The sequence below is a fragment of the Rutidosis leptorrhynchoides genome, chromosome 9 (assembly GCF_046630445.1).
Source record: "Rutidosis leptorrhynchoides isolate AG116_Rl617_1_P2 chromosome 9, CSIRO_AGI_Rlap_v1, whole genome shotgun sequence".
In the NCBI taxonomy this organism is placed as follows: Eukaryota; Viridiplantae; Streptophyta; class Magnoliopsida; order Asterales; family Asteraceae; genus Rutidosis; species Rutidosis leptorrhynchoides.
Genome location: NC_092341.1, coordinates 289,009,209 through 289,028,019, shown reverse-complemented (window position 1 = coordinate 289,028,019; position 18,811 = coordinate 289,009,209).

The following is an 18,811-nucleotide window of genomic DNA, read 5'->3' as shown; positions in this document are numbered from 1 at the left end:
GTTCTTTTTGATGAGCAGCAGCGTTATATTATGAGGAATGATTATAAAATTCCATAGAATATGATTCTTATGACGGCGCCAAGATGTCAAGACCTATATATTCTAGATATGTCAAAGGCTTATGTTAATGCATCTACTGGACAACAAGCTTTCGTGTCCAAGGCTACTGAGCAGGAGTCTATCTTATGGCATAAACGGATTGGTCATCTAAGCTTAAGTAAAATGAATCACTTAGTTCACAACAACTTAGTAGAAGGGGTTAATATCAAAGGGTTTAATATTCCTGACGGGTATGTGCCGTGTAAGAAAGGGAAGCAAGCAAAGAAATCGCATGCTGTGAAGAAACATCATTCCATTAATACCCCTCTAGAACTTCTTCATACGGATATTTTTGGTCCAATCAACAAGAAGAGTGTTACTGGACATTCTTATTGCTTAGTGGTTACGGATGAATATTCGCGTTTCTCATGGGTTGTGATGCTGAGAAGTAAAGCTGATACTTTTGAACAAATCAAGGTGCTGATCACGAGGCTGGAAACGTTGTATAAACTGAGGGTTAGAAGGATCCGAACGGACAACGGCACAGAATTCAAGAATCAGAAGATGGAAGAATTTTGTAATGAAAGAGGAATTCAACAACAATTCAGCTCACCATACATGCCGCAGATGAATGTGGTTGCTGAAAGAAAGCATAGAACGTTAATCGAGACTGCAAGAACCATGTTGGCAGATTCGGAACTTCCAGTTACCTTTTAGAGTGAAGCAGTTTCTAATGCGTGCTATATAATGAATAGAGTTCTTGTCATGAAACGTCATGGCAAGACAAGTTATGAGCTGCTGTTTAAAAGAAAACCTAACATCAAACATCTTGAACCGTTTGGGTCTCTATGTACCATTATGGTTCAGGATACTGGTGGAAAGTTTAATCCGAAAGCTGTTACGGGAAGATTCTTGGGTTATGGAAATGCGTGTAAAAGGGTATACAACTTGGATTCTCGATGTGTTGAAGAACGTACTGAAATCGATGTACAAAGACATGCATCTATTCCAGCTGGTAAAGGGTTTATGTGGCAGTTTGATTACGATGAGTTGTTTGAATCTTTCCATCTTCCAGTAGATAACCCTGAGGATGAAGAGCTTGCAGCACAAATGATGTATAACATGCGTATCTCTGCTGAACACATGTCTGATGTGCGTGTGCAGACTAACATACCTTTAGAAGCTGAGGATAGTGCACCAGTGACAAGAACAAATGATGATTCAGATTCTGATAACTCAATTCCTCAATAAGAAGAGGCTACATTTCAATCTGCAGAGGAGGATGATGATATCGATGAAGTGTTTGATGATGTGGTGGATGAGGTGCTTATTCAACCAACTGATCAGGAACCCTTTTAGAACACGACTGATGAATCTACGGAAAATGACGGACCACGACGGTCAAGTCGAACGGTATCTCTTCCTAAACGTTTTGATAACTTTATAGTTAACCCTGCAGGTGTTTCAGGTGCTCAGCCAGGTGGACCTTCTACTTCAGATAATCGAGTAACACCCTCTGCTAATGTTGTTACCGCTTTTTATACTCAATTAAATCAGACCGGAAGAATCTTCAGAAACGCACACTGCTGCTTTGTGTTGCAAATCGAACCTGAAGATGTCAAAGATGCATTTCAGTATGATGATTGAGTTTCAGCTATGCAGGAAGAACTTCAACAATTTAATCATTTGGGTGTTTGGCATTTGGTAATTCCTCCTTCAGGCTGTAAACCATATGGTTTGAAGTGGGTTCTGAAAAACAAGAAAGATGATCAAGGTATTGTGATCCGAAACAAAGCACGATTGGTTGTCAGAGGATATCAGCAGATTCCAGAAATAGACTACGATGCGGTGTATGCTCCAGTTGCAAGACTGGAAGCAATTCGAATGTTCTTGGCTTTTGCTTCGTTCAAAGGATTCAAGGTCTATCATTTGGATGTGAAGAGTGCATTCTTATACAAAAATATCCAGGAAACTGTGTATGTGACTCAGCCACCCGGCTTTGTTGATCCACATCATCTGAAAAAGGTGTATCTCCTGGAGAAAGCGCTATATGGTCTTCATCAAGCCCCGAGAGCTTGGTATGCACCTCTATCAAACTATATGATAGAAAATGGTTTCAGAAGGGGAGTCATCGACTAGACTCTGTTTATCAAAGAAAGAGGCGACGATATCATGCTGGTACAGGTTTATGTGGATGACATTATCTTTGGATCTACCGATAAGAAGATGGTTGATGAGTTTGAAGAGGTTATGCAGAAACGATTCAAGATGAGTTCACTGGGAGCCATTAATTTCTTTTTAGGATTGCAGGTTGATCAAACGGAAGAAGGCATCTTTCTACATCAATCGAAGTATGTAGCTGACATCTTGAGCCGATTCAAGATGGAGAATGAATGAGTTGCCAAGAATCCTCTATCGGTGAATCACGGGATTACACCAGAAAATACAGGGGCAAAAGTCAATCCGACTCTTTACAGGGCTATTATTGGTTCCTTGATGTACCTTACAACATCTTGACCGGATATAATGTTCGCAATATGCTTGTGTGCTCGTTATCAAGCACAACCTAATGTGAATCGTATGCTCTCTGTAAAGAAGATCATGCAGTATCTCAAGGGGACTCCGAGTTTGGGCTTATGGTATCCACGGAAGGATGGATTTGAGTTGACAACATATAGTGACTCAGATTATGGAGGATGCAAAATAGATTTCAAATCTACCTCTGGAGGCTGTCAGTTTCTGGGTAGCAGACTTATGAGTTGGCAGTGTAAGAAACAGACCGCTGTTGCACAATCCACGTGTGAAGCTGAATATATTGCTGCGGAAAGCTGTGCATCTCAGGTTGTCTGGATTCAATAACAATAACAGCTGCGGGATTACGGTTTGCATATTTCGAACACTCCTATCTATGTTGATAATACTGCTGCTATTGCTGTAACTAAGAATCCTGTTAATCATTCTAAGACCAAACACATAGGGATCAAGTACCATTTCATTAGGGACTATTATGAAAAGCGATTAATAGATGTCCTTCAGATAGGTACTCAGACTCAGCGTGCTGACTTATTCACTAAAGCTTTTGATCGACCACGTTTCCTGTTTTTACTAAATGTTTTGGGTGTGAGAGAAAGGGAAGATGTTGTGTCCAATAAGGAGTTATTGAAGTAACCATCCAATCTGTTTCATTTGTAGATAGGCATCTGCATGTTGCATCATTTTCGCATGTTACTTACTTCTGCTTCTGCTTGCATGTTAATCCCTATTTCAATTTATGTTCTGCATGTTTTACATGAAAAACTCAAAAAGATTTGCTTGTTTAATAGATTAGTTGAGAAAACGGGAACACTCGAAAATTTAAAAACAATATAAAGTTGAAAATCTCATAAAAAGTTGAAAAATTCGAAAATGAGTACGTGCTTTGTGAAAATGGGAGATGATTGTATTACTGAACTTGCATGTTTATCATTTTGCGCACAACGTATGTAATACATGTTTAGTTGATGAATGTTGATAAATTTTGATGATCAAATTTTGGAATGAGATGATCACACAAACATCAAGTAAATAATCTTGACAAGGAATTCATGGAAAGGTCTAAAGCGATTGACGGTAGTCACCTAACTATCACTGGGAATGTACTGAGAAACGATCGTTCAGGAACTCAATAGACAGTTAAGGTCTCCCCTAATACGATTTGTACTCTAGTGAAGGACTGCCATGTAAGCCAACAAGTTGAGTATACTCTGTTAGAATGTATACTTGTTTCTATTCACCTTTATTTCTTGGGCCGAAATGCTTCATTAGGTCATTCAGGTATTCAAAGGGGGTATTCTTGGTTTGAAGGATTGAGAAGTGCAATGCTGTATCACAGACATTTTCTTTTGGTTTGAGAAAGCTACTTTAACTCCTAGAATTTGATCTGCAGTGTGATTCATCTACCAAAAAATAGAAATGATGCATCATCATCAATGTATAGCCTATTTATGTCAGCTATAGCGAAAATGCAACATCAGAAAATCCAAAAAAAAAATGGATGATCATGTATATATGATGTTAAGATCTAAATAAGGATGATGCATCACATAAGAAACAAGTAGAACACACTATATGATGAGCAATATTGATTTAAGTTATCTATATCTAAGGGGGAGAAGTGTCATATAGATTCAGATCTAGAAAACTCAAATCATTCGAATCTCAAATTATTATCTGGCAAGATGGTGCTTCTATTGTCTGTGATATGGGTTGTGCTGATTGATCTAGATAGCTGGGGATGTCTTCTGGAGAATATGCTGACTTAGAATTCCATCACTCCAAAAGTCATATCATTCCATCGGAATTAGCTTTTCGCTCAAGCATGGGGTTTATAGCGACCGGAATTTGAGTTCTTTCGGAGTATACAATAAAATTGTGATAAGCAAAGCTCTCCGAAGTGAAAGGTATGAGTTTAAGGTAGAAGCTCATGGCTGACAGGGTTGCTAGAAACATCGTGAGATGGTTTCTGTTCGATTAAATCGAAAGTACGTCGAAGTGATAGCGGACAGCTTCAATAGATTTGTGCTCAATTGACTACCTAAAAAATTTGTGCGATCTCATATGAGGACTGAGTCCAAGATTTAAGCAGACACAGAAATGTGTTCAAGTAATTAAACGCTAACGTGATCATCAAAAAGTCCGAAAGGAAAATCGAATAAGTTTATTGATTTTCGGAGACTAAGTATGTAGGTACAGGATCAGAACTAATCAGTTCGATGGAATTAACGATGTCAAAACTGCAAAAGATAGTTCAGTTCTGATCCCAAGAAAAATCTGACAAAGTCATCCTCTCACAAAAATATGTTTTAATGCTTCTTTAGACGCTGTTTCTATTCTTTGTTAAGTAGATTAAATCATGTTTTATCATCATCTTCATGCTTGCATAATTTTCCATGCTGGTCGTATTGAGCATCTCATTCTGCCATGATAATTTAGGTCTGCATTAATTTCTGTTTCTATGCATGATAATTTGATAAAGCCAAAAAGATTTTAGAATTTTGTTTAGTTTCTTCGTTATGCATGTTAATATTGTACATGATTGCCTGACAGTTGGTGGTTATTTCATAAACTCCATATGTGTGGACCAGGGGGAGTAAGCATTTGAGATAGATCAGTTATACTTGATTAGGTCGGATATTAGGTTATTTGACCTAGTTTGACTCGAAACGGGATCTTGAAAATGTTTGATTATTTAGAGAGTTCTAGCACAATTAGTTGACTCAAGTTTGATCAAATCGATGAATATGATCATCCTCTCACAAAAATATGTTTTAATGCTTCTTTAGACGCTGTTTCTATTCTTTGTTAAGTAGATTAAATCATGTTTTATCATCATCTTCATGCTTGCATAATTTGCCATGCTGGTCGTATTGAGCATCTCATTCTGCCATGATAATTTAGGTCTGCATTAATTTATGTTTCTATGCATGATAATTTGATAAAGCCAAAAAGATTTTAGAATTTTGTTTAGTTTCTTCGTTATGCATGTTAATATTGTACATGATTGCCTGACAGTTGGTGGTTATTTCATAAACTCCATATGTGTGGACCAGGGGGAGTAAGCATTTGAGATAGATCAGTTATAAATTTTCAATCTGTTTGAATTGTTGATGTGCATCCGGACGGTTAAACTGTGCAACCGCAAGGTTACACCATATAACCGCCCGGATAGGTAATGTTAAAGGGTTAGTGAGCTTAATGTACAACCGCACGGGTACAATATGCATTCGCACGGTTACATAATATTGGCACGGTTACACCATTGCAACCACACGGTTGCAAAGTGGGTATATATACTCAAAATCTGAACCGTATAACCCTTGTGCTTTCAAATTTGTCTAAGTGCTTATTTCATTGAAAAATTACAAAGTGTTAGAACGAGCTTTTGATCGTGTTTTTCATCTTCATCTCATTAGTGTGACTCTATTGATCATTACAGGTATGTATTTCGTGCACTAAATTGTGTGTTTTGATTAGTTTTCTATTTGTCTTAAACTTTGAATCAATACACTTAGATTTAGGACTTTAAAACTAGAATTGTTGATTGTTTCGTGTTAGTTGGAGGTCCCTAGATCTTTATCAACCATCGTTTCAATGATCAACTCAAGGTTTGCTGGATTTGGGTGTTGAAAACCCTAACTGTTCGAATGAATGCAACCGCACGGTTGTGTGTTCAACCGGATACTTTTTTGTACAACCGTACGGTTGTACCACAGATTTAAATTCTATATCTGAGGTGGAGCATCCGTATATAATATGATTGCACCCGTACAGTTGATATGCAACCGTGTCTATCAACTTTACAACCGTACGGGTACACGTCAGAAACCCTAACTGTGATTTCTTAACTAATAGTTTTAGTATTTGCAATTCTGTGCTTGTTTGTTTCAGATTTTGTCATGCCCGGGACTCGAGTTTCAAATGTTCCTATTGCAAAGGGTACCGGCTCTAGTTCCGGTCAACCACGTGCTAATAAGAAGTCCAAACCTCTAAGGGTTATTAAGTCCCGATCTAAGAAAGCTACTGAGCACAATAATGAATTGCAGGTGGGACCAAACAACAACATGATTGCAAATTTGAACAAGATTGAGTATCTATCTTACTATCATGGAATTATGGAATTCCTTGAGAGATCTCACATCTTCACAGCTATCACTCTTGATGTGCCAACATATGTTACTCACCAGCGTGAATTTTTGAAGAATGCTGCTTTCTCAAACACTATGGATGGGGAGCGTCGAGTCAATGTTTTAAACAGCGTTGTTCAGGGTAGGGACATTGTTGTTACTGAAGGGCATATCAGGAGGCTGTTAAATTTTTGTGATGCAGCAGATATAAAGACAAGACTGAATTTCTGACTTGTCAAAGGTTGTTTTTAGAGATGCAAGTACTCTGGTGATCTGTCAAAGTCAAAAGTCTTGAATTCAGGATTCTGTCATACTTTTAAATACCTGGCTCATGTTCTTGTTCATTGCTTAAGCTCAAAGAGAGAGGGCCACGATGAGTTAAACTTTGTAATGCAGTCCATGATGGTAGCTTTGATCTTGAATCTTCCGTTTAACTTCTCCGGAGTTATATTCGATTACATGATAGAGAATAGCAAGTTCAAGACGGATCCTTATTTGCTTTATCCTCGTTTCCTCCAGCTCGTTATAAATTCTCAGCATACTGAACTTGTCAAGTATGATAAAGACTTTATCAAGCTGAATATGATGACGGATGAACAGGTGAAGAGAATGATTTATTACAAAGTTAAAGTGGCACCACCAAACCGTCCTCTATTTGGTCACTTGAAAAAGGTTGACTACGTAGCTTGAAATCCAAGGATGTGGAGGAATGAGGACAATGATTCTGACAAAGAAGATATTGTTCCTGATCTCTCTGAGTCAGATGATGAAGAAGAGGTTGTGGAAGTTGGTTCTCAATCTGGTCGTGCAGTCAAGGACTTGGACAATTATAGTTTGGAAGATGAAGTCTCTGAAGGTGGTGAGTTGCTGATGTCTTTGAAGCGAAAGGAGGTTGCTGAAGATGAACCGTTGAGAAAGCTAAAAAGGGTAAGAGGTCATGTGAGAAGAGTTGTTGATCCTTCGGGTAATGCTGCTGCCACTACAACCACAACTCAATAAACTCAGGCTCCTACAGTGCAATCTACTCAGTCAAACCAACAAGTGCCTCTGCCACCAGCTACTTCTTCTCATGAAGGCAGTTCATTGGCAATTACCACCACTAATCCTGCTTTTTGTGAATCTTCAGACTACTATTTTGGGATTGATTAATAAAGTTGATGATTTGACTTCCAACAACAAGGAGAAGAAAAAGGAGGTAAATAATTTGAAAGAGATTTAATTTCTTGACCTCAGAACTTGAAAAATCGAGGAAGGAGGCAGCTGAACTCAAACTGTTGTAAGAGAAACAGGCTAAAAGGATCAAACGGTTGGATCGTCCTGATCGAAAGTTTAAAAAGAAATTGGAAGCTCATCCCCAGGATGGGACGATTCATTTGAAAATAGAGCATCGAGATGATGACCTTTTATCTACCGAAAGTGAATACTCGTCAGATTCTTCATCTGAGGGGACTGAAAACTGATTAGCTCGCTGAACAACGATGTGGAGGAGGGGGAAATTGTACATACTATGATAGATGAAGAGGTAGCAAAGATGTTTGGAATAGAGGTTGAACAGTTAATTACTGCGGAGAAAGCTCCGAATACTGCTGGTACTTGTGAGAATAAACATACTGGTGCCGATAGTGCTGAAGAAGTCATTATTGACGATGCTTCTGATGATGAGGATGTGAATGAAAATGTTGAGGAAGAGAACTTACCAGAGTTTGCTGATCTGTTCAAACAGCAAAGCGATGATCTTTTGAATCGTAAAATGAATGAGAAGCGAACTGCTGAAGAAGGTGAATCTTCAGGTGTTAACAAGGATGGTGAGGATATCGATAAGGTCAACAAACAGAAAAACCAAGAATGGAGAGAGTATCAGAAGTCTTGTACTAAAGCTTGGTTTACAAAAGCGCCTTTAGAACCAAAGTATAAGCTGTTCTACGATAGAACATGTAAGGTTAGGCGTATTTGAAAGACCTGAATTGCTTTGCAGTAAGAAGAGAAGGTGGAGTTGATTACTTCAAGCATGCTGTTGATATGAAAACTCTTCCATATTTTGAAATGATGGAACTCGCTAGACTGCCTCTGCTATATCATGAATCGGATGGCTGGGGGCAGTGTATGCAGTTCAAGATCAAGAAAGAATTCAAGTACGGCTGGTCTGTGTTGGAGTCGCAGTTTCCTAAGGTCTCATATCGTACCGATCAATCTACGAGAAACGGTGTAAGAGTGGTTAAGTAAAAGCGTGCCAGGACAATGAAGCATGCACCAGTTCGCAGGATGCCACAAAATTTTGGAGATCGTTTTCGATGGTGGTATTATAATGGGCGAACTGAAGAAGCTGTTATTTTGCTGCATAATTCAAATGGAAGTTTAGATCAGATTAGGATGATCAATCCAAGGTGGATCAGGAATTTGTGCAAGGAGGATATTAAGGTGCTGCGAAGACACCCAATCTTTTATGAAATGCCTAATGCGGAGCAGGCTATTCAGTTCAATCGTGCTGTTTGTACATGCTATGTGTATGATATTCATGCTTAGATGTCTATCCTTAGTTTCTTGAACTTTTGAACCTATGAACTTTGAACTTGAACGTTAAATTCTCTTATTCGATTTGGTTGTAATAACTTAGACTTAAACGTTTATCTATGTACTGTTATGTATGCTAGATTGCAGTTGGTTGGTTTGTTTTGCAGGTGAAGCTTTTTATTGATCTGGTTAATGAACTAGGTCCTAGGGGGAGTTTGTTGGTGCATTATAGTCCCCAGGTTCATTACGATCAAGTTGGAATGCGTAAACGTTTAATCTTCACCTCTGGAATGCAACCGTACGGATGCAGTATACATTCGTACGGATACACAGTGCAACCGGACGGTTGCAGGGGTGTAACCGTACGGTTTCACACGCTGTGTATATATATAGAGAACTTCGGTTTCATGATTAGGTTAACGATCCTAGCCGCACAAAAACATCTAAATCGATTCTCTGGTTATCTAGCATTCATCTAGGTTGATCTTTAACACCCTAAAGTCGTTCTATATCTAAATATCAAAGTAAATTTGTGTGTTTTGAGTATAAAACCCTATATCGAGATTTTTCGCACTCGATATAGTAGATTAGGTCGTTTAATCCTGTTTACACGATCCTACATGCGCATAGACTCTCTGGAGCAATCACAACCAGTTACGGTGGAGGCTTTGGATCAATCACAACCGGTTAAGGTGGATGCTGCTTTAGTGCTTTGAGTTCTTACAAGAAGAAAAACACCTATAAAATCACACAGACAGAAATGTTATGGGGTGTGAAAAAGTACCAATTTTTTATAAGAATATCATTAAGAGGATAAATTGTTATATCACTTTTAATTCTGCATATGACGTGGAGGCAGAGTGTGAGAGAGAGCACTAATCAAAAAGAAAAAGTGATTTTTTTACTGTGATGTGATGTGATGTGACAATATTATGGAGTAAAGTTAAATAATGGTGAATGTTAAATTTATGTTGAAAAGATATTTAATGATGTGTTAAAATATAATTTGAAGTTGGGTTAAAAAAGTAAATCAATAATATATAAATACATGTGTTGAAATTGGTTGGATAACAAAAATCAAGCGTCTATTAAATTCTCGCCAGCTACCTGAGCCCAAACTGATCCACCATCTCCGTGGGCACTATGTTATCCGACTAAGGCTTAAAGGCGTTAGCAACTCACGTCGCGCTAGGGGCTTAACATTTAGTCAAAGGGAGCTGAGTAAGGTAACGCCTTGTATTTGACGTGGCTTTATTATTATTATTTTTAACGACGATTTTTTGGCATCAGTAGATCATTGATTTCAACAACCATCATCATTTGCACGTAACGCACACGTTCGGACGGAAACCCGAACCCGATTGATGGTACCCGGGGACACATCCATTCGGGCAGTGTTCCGGGTAGAGGTCCGTGAACGAATCCGGTAAAACCTCCATATATGGTCAATATATACCACCATTATTAGTGTTCAATTGGTTTAAAGAAAACTATGTCATCCCTAAGGATCGAATCCATGACCTCTCACTATCTCATGACTCAAAGGACATGAGAGAACCGTTGAATTATGCCGCCAAGTTTTGACGTGACTTTATTGATGGTCTTACGGGTTTTATAAAAACACGTGCTTGCTCGAGAGGTTGATTTGAACTTCTAGTGTGCAAGTCATATAGGACAAGTGCAAATGTCATAATAATCGAATAATGCAAATTGTAACATCAATCAGTTAGCGTGAATTAAGTGCATAAGTAGATAGCATATTGGTGAAAGGATTTAGTTGACTGTTCAATGAAAAGTCAACTACGTATAAATTTCAAGGCTTGATTCTTTTTATTTAACTTTCAGATTGGTTACGATAGTGAAATTGAATTTAAGAGATACATAACAAAGAGCTAACATAGTGATATATTTTTTTTAAAAAGGCAACATAATATTAATACTCGAAAAAGTAAAACACGAGATAATTCAATGGAGAAGCCAAACTTGGTCACGATACGTAAATGCTAAACTATGATCAGGTTGCAAAGAATGCAACCTTTAACCCTATACTAAATAGACTCGAAACAATACACGAACCAAATAACTAATATGAATACAACCGAACCAATTACCCAAGATATGAACTTAGACTTGAAATCCATGTAAGCCACTCAAAATTCTTGCCTCTATCACGATTGGTGATCCAAAGAAACGTCAACATTTGTGAAATGTCCCGTTCATATTTATTATAAACGTTCCATATTAATTGATTTCGTCGCGAGGTTTTGACATCTATATGAGACGTTTTTCAAAGACTGCATTCGATTTTAAAACTAACCATAACCTTTAAAATATTACGACGATTATCAAATAATGATAATCTAAAATATAGCGTTTTTCACACGACCATTACATAATGGTTTACAATAATATTACACATTAACATAAGTCTTCGAATGCAGTTTTTAAACAATATTATACAAGCATGGACCCCAAATCTTGTCCTTAATTTAGTATGCAACAGTGGAAGCTCTTAATAATCACATGAGAATAAACATGCTTAAAACGTCAACAAAATTGTTGGTGAGTTATAGGTTTAACCTACATATTATTAAATCATAATAGTAGACCACAAGATTTCATTTTTATAACACATCTCTTATCAGGCATTTCGCAAACTGCATAGAGATAAAAATCATTCATATGTTGAACACCTGGTAACCGACGTTAACTTAATGCATAGAATATCCTCAAAACAGAACCTCTCGTCTGTATAATAATCTCGAAGTACTAAACCATCCATAACATGAATTGGGGTTGTTAAGCCCAATAGATCTATCTTTAGGATTCGCGTCAATTAGGGGCCATTTCCCTAATTCTTAGGCCACCAGACTTGAAGGGCGATATTCGGTTTAATAATCCAACCATAGAATGTAGTTTTGCGTACTTGTGTCTATTTTGTAAAACATTTATAAAGCTGCATGTATTCTCATCCCAAAATATTAGATTTTAAAAGTGGGACTATAACTCACTTTCACAGATTTTTACCTCGTCGGGAAGTAAGACTTGGTCACTGGTCGATTCACGAACCTATAACAAATATGTACATATATATCAAAGTATGTTCAAAATATATTTACAATATTTTTTAATACGTTTTAATGTTTTAAATATTTTCAGTCAGTTGTCCTCGTTAGTAACCTACAACTAGTTGTCCATAGTTAGATGTACAGAAATAAATTGATATATATTATATTGACCCAATCCACGACCCAGTGTATACACGTCTCAGGCTAGATCACAACTCAAAGTATATATATTTTAGGAATCAACCTTAACCCTGTATAGCTAACTCCAACATTATTGCATATAGAGTGTCTATGGTTGTTCCAAATAATATATATAGATGGGTCGATATGATATGTCAAAACATTTGCATACGTGTCTATGGTATCCCAAGATTACATAATATATTAGAATACATGTATAATACAATATATGTTAGCTAGGATATGATTTGTATAGATTTGTTATCAATTTTCACGTAGCTACAACAAGTAAAAATATCAAATCTTGTTTTACCCATAACTTCTTCGTTTTAAATCCGTTTTGAGTGAATCCAATTGCTATGGTTTCATATTGAACTTAAGTTTATGAATCTGTACAGAAAACGTATAAGTTTATAGTCGGAAATATAGGTTACAAGTCGTTTTTGTAAAGGTAGTCATTTCAGTCGAAAGAACGACGTCTAGATGACCATTTTGGAAAACATACTTTCACTTTGAGTTTAATCATGATTTTTGGATATAGTTTCATGTTCATAAGAAAAATAATTTTTCCAGAAGAACAACTTTTAAATCAAAGTTTATCATAGTTTTTAATTAACTAACCCAAAACAGCCCGCGGTGTTACTACGACGGCGTATATCCGGTTTTACGGTGTTTTTCTTGTTTTCCGGTTTTAAATCATTAAGTTAGCATATAATATAGATATAGAACATGTGTTTAGTTGATTTTAAAAGTCAAGTTAGAAGGATTAACTTTTGTTTGCGAACAAGTTTAGAATTAACTAAACTATGTTCTAGTGATTACATGTTCAAATCTTCGAATAAGATAGTTTTATATGTATGAATTGAATGATGTTATGAACATCATTACTACCTCAAGTTTAGTAGGTAAACCTACTGGAAGTGACAAGAAATGATCTAGCTTCAAAGGATCTTGGATAGCTTGAAAGTTCTTGAAGTAGAATCATGACACAAAAACAAGTTCAAGTAATATTATCACTCGAATTAAGATAATTATAGTTATAGGAATTGAATCAAAGTTTGTATATGAGTATTACCTTGATTTAGAATGATATCATACTGTAAACAACAAGGATTTCTTGAGGTTGGATGATCACTTTACAAGATTGGAAGTGAGCTAGTAAACTTGGAAGTATTCTTGATTTTATGAAACTAGAACATGTAGAATTTATGAAGAACACTTAGAACTTGAAGATAGAACTTGAGAGAGATCAATTAGATGAAGAAAATTGAAGAATGAAAGTGTTTGTAGGTGTTTTTGGTCGTTGGTATATGGATTAGATATAAAGGATGTGTAATTTTGTTTAATGTAAATAAGTCATGAATGATCACTAATATTTTTGTAATTTTATGAGATATTTCATGCTAGTTGCCAAATGATGGTTCCCACATGTGTTAGGTGACTCACATAGGCTGCTAAGATCTGATCATTGGAGTGTATATACCAATAGTACATACATCTAAAAGCTGTGTATTGTACGAGTACGAATACGGGTGCATACGAGTAGAATTGTTGATGAAACTGAACGAGGATGTAATTGTAAGCATTTTTGTTAAGTAGAATTATTTTGATAAGTGTCTTGAAGTCTTTCAAAAGTGTATAAATACATATTAAAACACTGCATGTATATACATTTTAACTGAGTCGTTAAGTCATCGTTAAGTCATCGTTAGTCGTTACATGTAAATGTTGTTTTGAAGCCTTTAGGTTAACGATCATGTTAAGTGTTGTTAACCCATTGTTTATTATATCAAATGAGATGTTAAATTATTACATTATCTTGATATTATGATATATTAATATATCTTAATATGATATATATACAATTAAATGTCGTTACAACGATAATCGTTACATATATGTCTCGTTTCGAAATCATTAAGTTAGTAGTCTTGTTTTTACATATGTAGTTCATTGTTAATATACATAATGATATGTTTACTTATCATAATACCATGTTAACTATATATATATCCATATATATGACATCATATAGTTTTTACAAGTTTTAACGTTCGTGAATCACCGGTCAACTTGGGTGGTCAATTTATTATATAAAACCTATTTCAATTAAGCAAGTCTTAACAAGTTTGATTGCTTAACATGTTGGAAACACTTAAACATATAAATATCAATTTTATTTAATATATATAAACATGGAAAAGTTCGGGTCACTACAGTACCTACCCGTTAAATAAATTTCGTCCCGAAATTTTAAGCAGTTGGAGGTGTTGACGTATCTTCTGGAAATAAGTGCGGGTATTTCTTCTTCATCTGATCTTCTCATTCCTAGGTGAACTCGGGTCCTCTACGAGCATTCCATCGAACCTTAACAATTGGTATCTTATTTTGCTTGAGCCTTTTAACCTCACGATCCATTATCTCGACGGGTTCTTCAATGAATTGTAGTTTTTCATTGATTTTAATTTCATCTAAAGGAATAGTGAGATCTTCTTTAGCTAAGCACTTCTTCAGATTCGAGACATGAAAGGTATTATGTACATTGGCGAGTTGTTGTGGTAATTCAAGTCGGTAGGCTACTGGTCCGACACGATCTAAAATCTTGAATGGTCCAATGTATCTTGGATTTAGTTTCCCCTGTTTACCAAATCGAACAACGCCTTTCCAAGGCGAAACCTTAAGCATGATCATCTCCCCAATTTCAAATTCTATATCTTTCCTTTTAAGGTCCGCGTAGCTCTTTTGTCGACTCTGAGCGGTTTTCAACCGTTGTTGAATTTGGATGATTTTCTCTGTAGTTTCTTGGATTATCTCCGGACCCGTAATCTGTCTATCCCCCAATTCATTCCAACAAATTGGAGATCTGCACTTTCTACCATAAAGTGATTCGAATGGTGCCATTTCGATACTCGAGTGGTAACAGTTATTGTAGGAAAATTCTGCTAATGGTAGATGTCGATCCCAACCATTTCCAAAATCAATAACACATGCTCGTAGCATGTCTTCAAGAGTCTGTATCATCCTTTCACTCTGCCCATCGGTTAGTGGATGATAGGCAGTACTCATGTCTATACGAGTTCCCAATGCTTGTTGTAATGTCTGCCAAAAGCTTGAATAAAATATGCCATCCCTATCAGAGATAATAGAGATTGGTATTCCATGTCTGGAGATGACTTCCTTCAAATACAGTCATGCTAACTTCTCCATCTTGTCATCTTCTCCTATTGGTAGGAAGTGTGCTGATTTGGTGAGATGATCAACTATTACCTAAATAGTATCAAAACCACTTGCAGTCCTTGGCAATTTAGTGATGAAATCCATGGTAATATTTTCTCATTTCCATTCTGGGATTTTGGGTTGTTGAAGTAGACCTGATGGTTTCTGATGCTCAGCTTTGACCTTAGAACACGTCAAACATTCCCCTACGTATTTAGCAACATCGGCTTTCATACCTGGCCACCAAAAATGTTTCTTGAGATCTTTGTACATCTTCCCCGTTCCAGGATGTATTGAGTATCTGATTTTATGAGCTTCTCTAAGTACCATTTCTCTCATATATCCAAATTTTGGTACCCAAATTCTTTCAACCCTATACCGGGTTCCGTCTTCCCGAATATTAAGATGCTTCTCCGATCCTTTGGGTATTTCATCCTTTAAATTTACCTCTTTTAAAACTCCTTGTTGCGCCTCCTTTATTTGAGTAGTAAGGTTATTGTGAATCATTATATTCATAGCTTTTACTCGAATGGGTTCTCTGTCCTTTCTACTCAAAGCATCGGCTACCACATTCGCCTTCCCCGGGTGGTAACGAATCTCAAAGTCATAATCATTCAACAATTCAATCCACCTGCGCTGCCTCATGTTCAGTTGTTTCTGATTAAATATATGTTGAAGACTTTTGTGGTCGGTATATATAATACTTTTGACCCAATATAAGTAGTGCCTCCAAGTCTTTAATGCAAAAACAACAGCGCCTAATTCCAAATCATGTGTCGTATAATTTTGCTCGTGAATCTTCAACTGTCTAGACGCATAAGCAATTACCTTCATTCGTTGCATTAATACACAACTGAGGCCTTGCTTTGAGGAGTCGCAATATATCACAAAATCATCATTCCCTTCAGGCAATGACAATATAGGTGCCGTAGTTAACTTTTTCTTCAACAATTAAAACGTTTTTTCTTGTTCATCCTTCCATTCAAATTTCTTCCCTTTATGCGTTAATGCAGTCAAGAGTTTTACTATTTTGGAAAAATCTTGGATGAATCTTCTGTAGTAACCAGCCAGTCCTAAAAATTGACGTATATGCTTCGGAGTTTTAGGGGTTTCCCACTTTTCAACGGTCTCAATCTTTGCCGGATCCACCTGAATACCTTCTTTGTTCACTATGTGACCGAGGAATTGAACTTCTTCCAACCAAAATGCACACTTTGAAAACTTAGCGTACAGTTTTTCTTTCTCAACAACTCTAGCACTTTTCTCAAATGTTCTTCGTGCTCTTGATCATTCTTTGAGTAGATAAGTATGTCATCAATGAAAACAATGACAAACTTGTCGAGATATGGCCCACACATACGGTTCATGAGGCCCATGAACACAGCTGGTGCGTTAGTCAATCCAAACGGCATAACCATAAACTCTTAATAACCGTAACGCGTTCTGAAAGCAGTCTTTGGAATATCGTCCTCCTTCACCCGCATTTGATGATACCCAGAACGTAAATCAATCTTCGAATAAATTGACGAGCCTTGTAATTGATCAAATAAGTCGTCGATTCTCGGTAGTGGGTAACGGTTCTTGATGGTAAGTTTTTTCAACTCTCGGTAGTCGATACGCAACCTGAATGTACCATCCTTCTTTTTTACAAACAAAACAGGAGCTCCCCATGGTGATGTACTTGGGCGTATAAAACCACGTTCTAGAAGTTCTTGTAATTGGCTTTGAAGTTCCTTCATTTCGTTGGGTGCGAGTCTGTATGGAGCACGAGCTATTGGTGCAGCTCCCGGTACAAGATCTATTTGAAATTTAACGGATCGGTGTGGAGGTAATCCCGGTAATTCTTTCGAAAATACATCGGGAAATTCTTTTGCGACTGGAACATCATTGATGCTCTTTTTTCAGTTTGTACTTTCTCGACGTGTGCTAGAACAGCATAGTAACCCTTTCTTATTAGCTTTTGCGCCTTCAAATTACTAATAAGATTTAGCTTCGCGTTGCTCTTTTCTCCGTACACCATTAAGGGTTTTCCTTCTTCTCGTACAATGCGAATTACATTTTTGTAACATACGATCTCTACTTTCACCTCTTTCGTCCAGTCCATGCCGATTATCACATCAAAACTCCCTAACTCTGCTGGTATCAAATCAATCTTAAATGTTTCGCTAACCAGTTTAATTTCTCGATTCCGACATATATTATCTGCTGCAATTAATTTACCGTTTGCTAATTCTAGTATAAACTTATTATCCAAAGGCGTCACTGGACAAATTAATTTAGCACAGAAATCCTTACTCATATAGCTTCGATCCGCACCCGAATCAAATAAAACATAAGCAGATGTATTGTCAATAAGAAACGTACCCGTAACAAGCTCCGGGTCTTCCTGCGCTTCAACCTTATTAATGTTGAAGACACTTCCTCGGCCTTGTCCATTATTATCCTCCTGATTTGGACACATATTTTTGTAATGGCCCTTCTTCCCGTATCCAAAACAGGTAATGTCTGCATAACTTGTTCCAGCATTATTTGTTCCCTTAGCCATTGATCCGTAGATTTCGCACTTTGTCGCACCATGGCCCTTTCTATTACGCTTAGTACACACTGCTGTACAGAGCCCAGTTGGATGGTATCCTTCACATCTCTGGCAGAATTTCTGCCTCTTGTTGTTATTGTTGGGATTGTTGTTGTTGTTGCAGTTGTTATTGTTGTTGAAACGGTTGTTGTAGTTGTTGCTGGGAAGTTTGTTGTTGTTGCATTTGTTGTTGCGAAAATTGGTGCGATTGTAGTTAGGATTGTTGGGTTGATTATTGAAATTGTGACCCTTGTCACTGGTTTCTTCCCATTTCCTCTTGACTTGTTTCGTATTGGCTTCTTCGGCCGCCTGTTCTTTAATCCTTTACTCAATTTGATTTATAAGTTTATGAGCCATTCAACTTGCCTTTTGTATGGAGGCGGGCTCGTGTGAACTTATATCCTCTTGGATCCTTTCCGGTAACCTTTTTACAAATGCGTCAATTTTCTCTTCTTCATCTTCGAACGCTCCTGGACACAATAGGCACAACTCTGTGAATCGTCGTTCGTACGTGGTAATATCAAACCCTTGTGTTCGTAACCCTCTAAGCTCTACCTTGA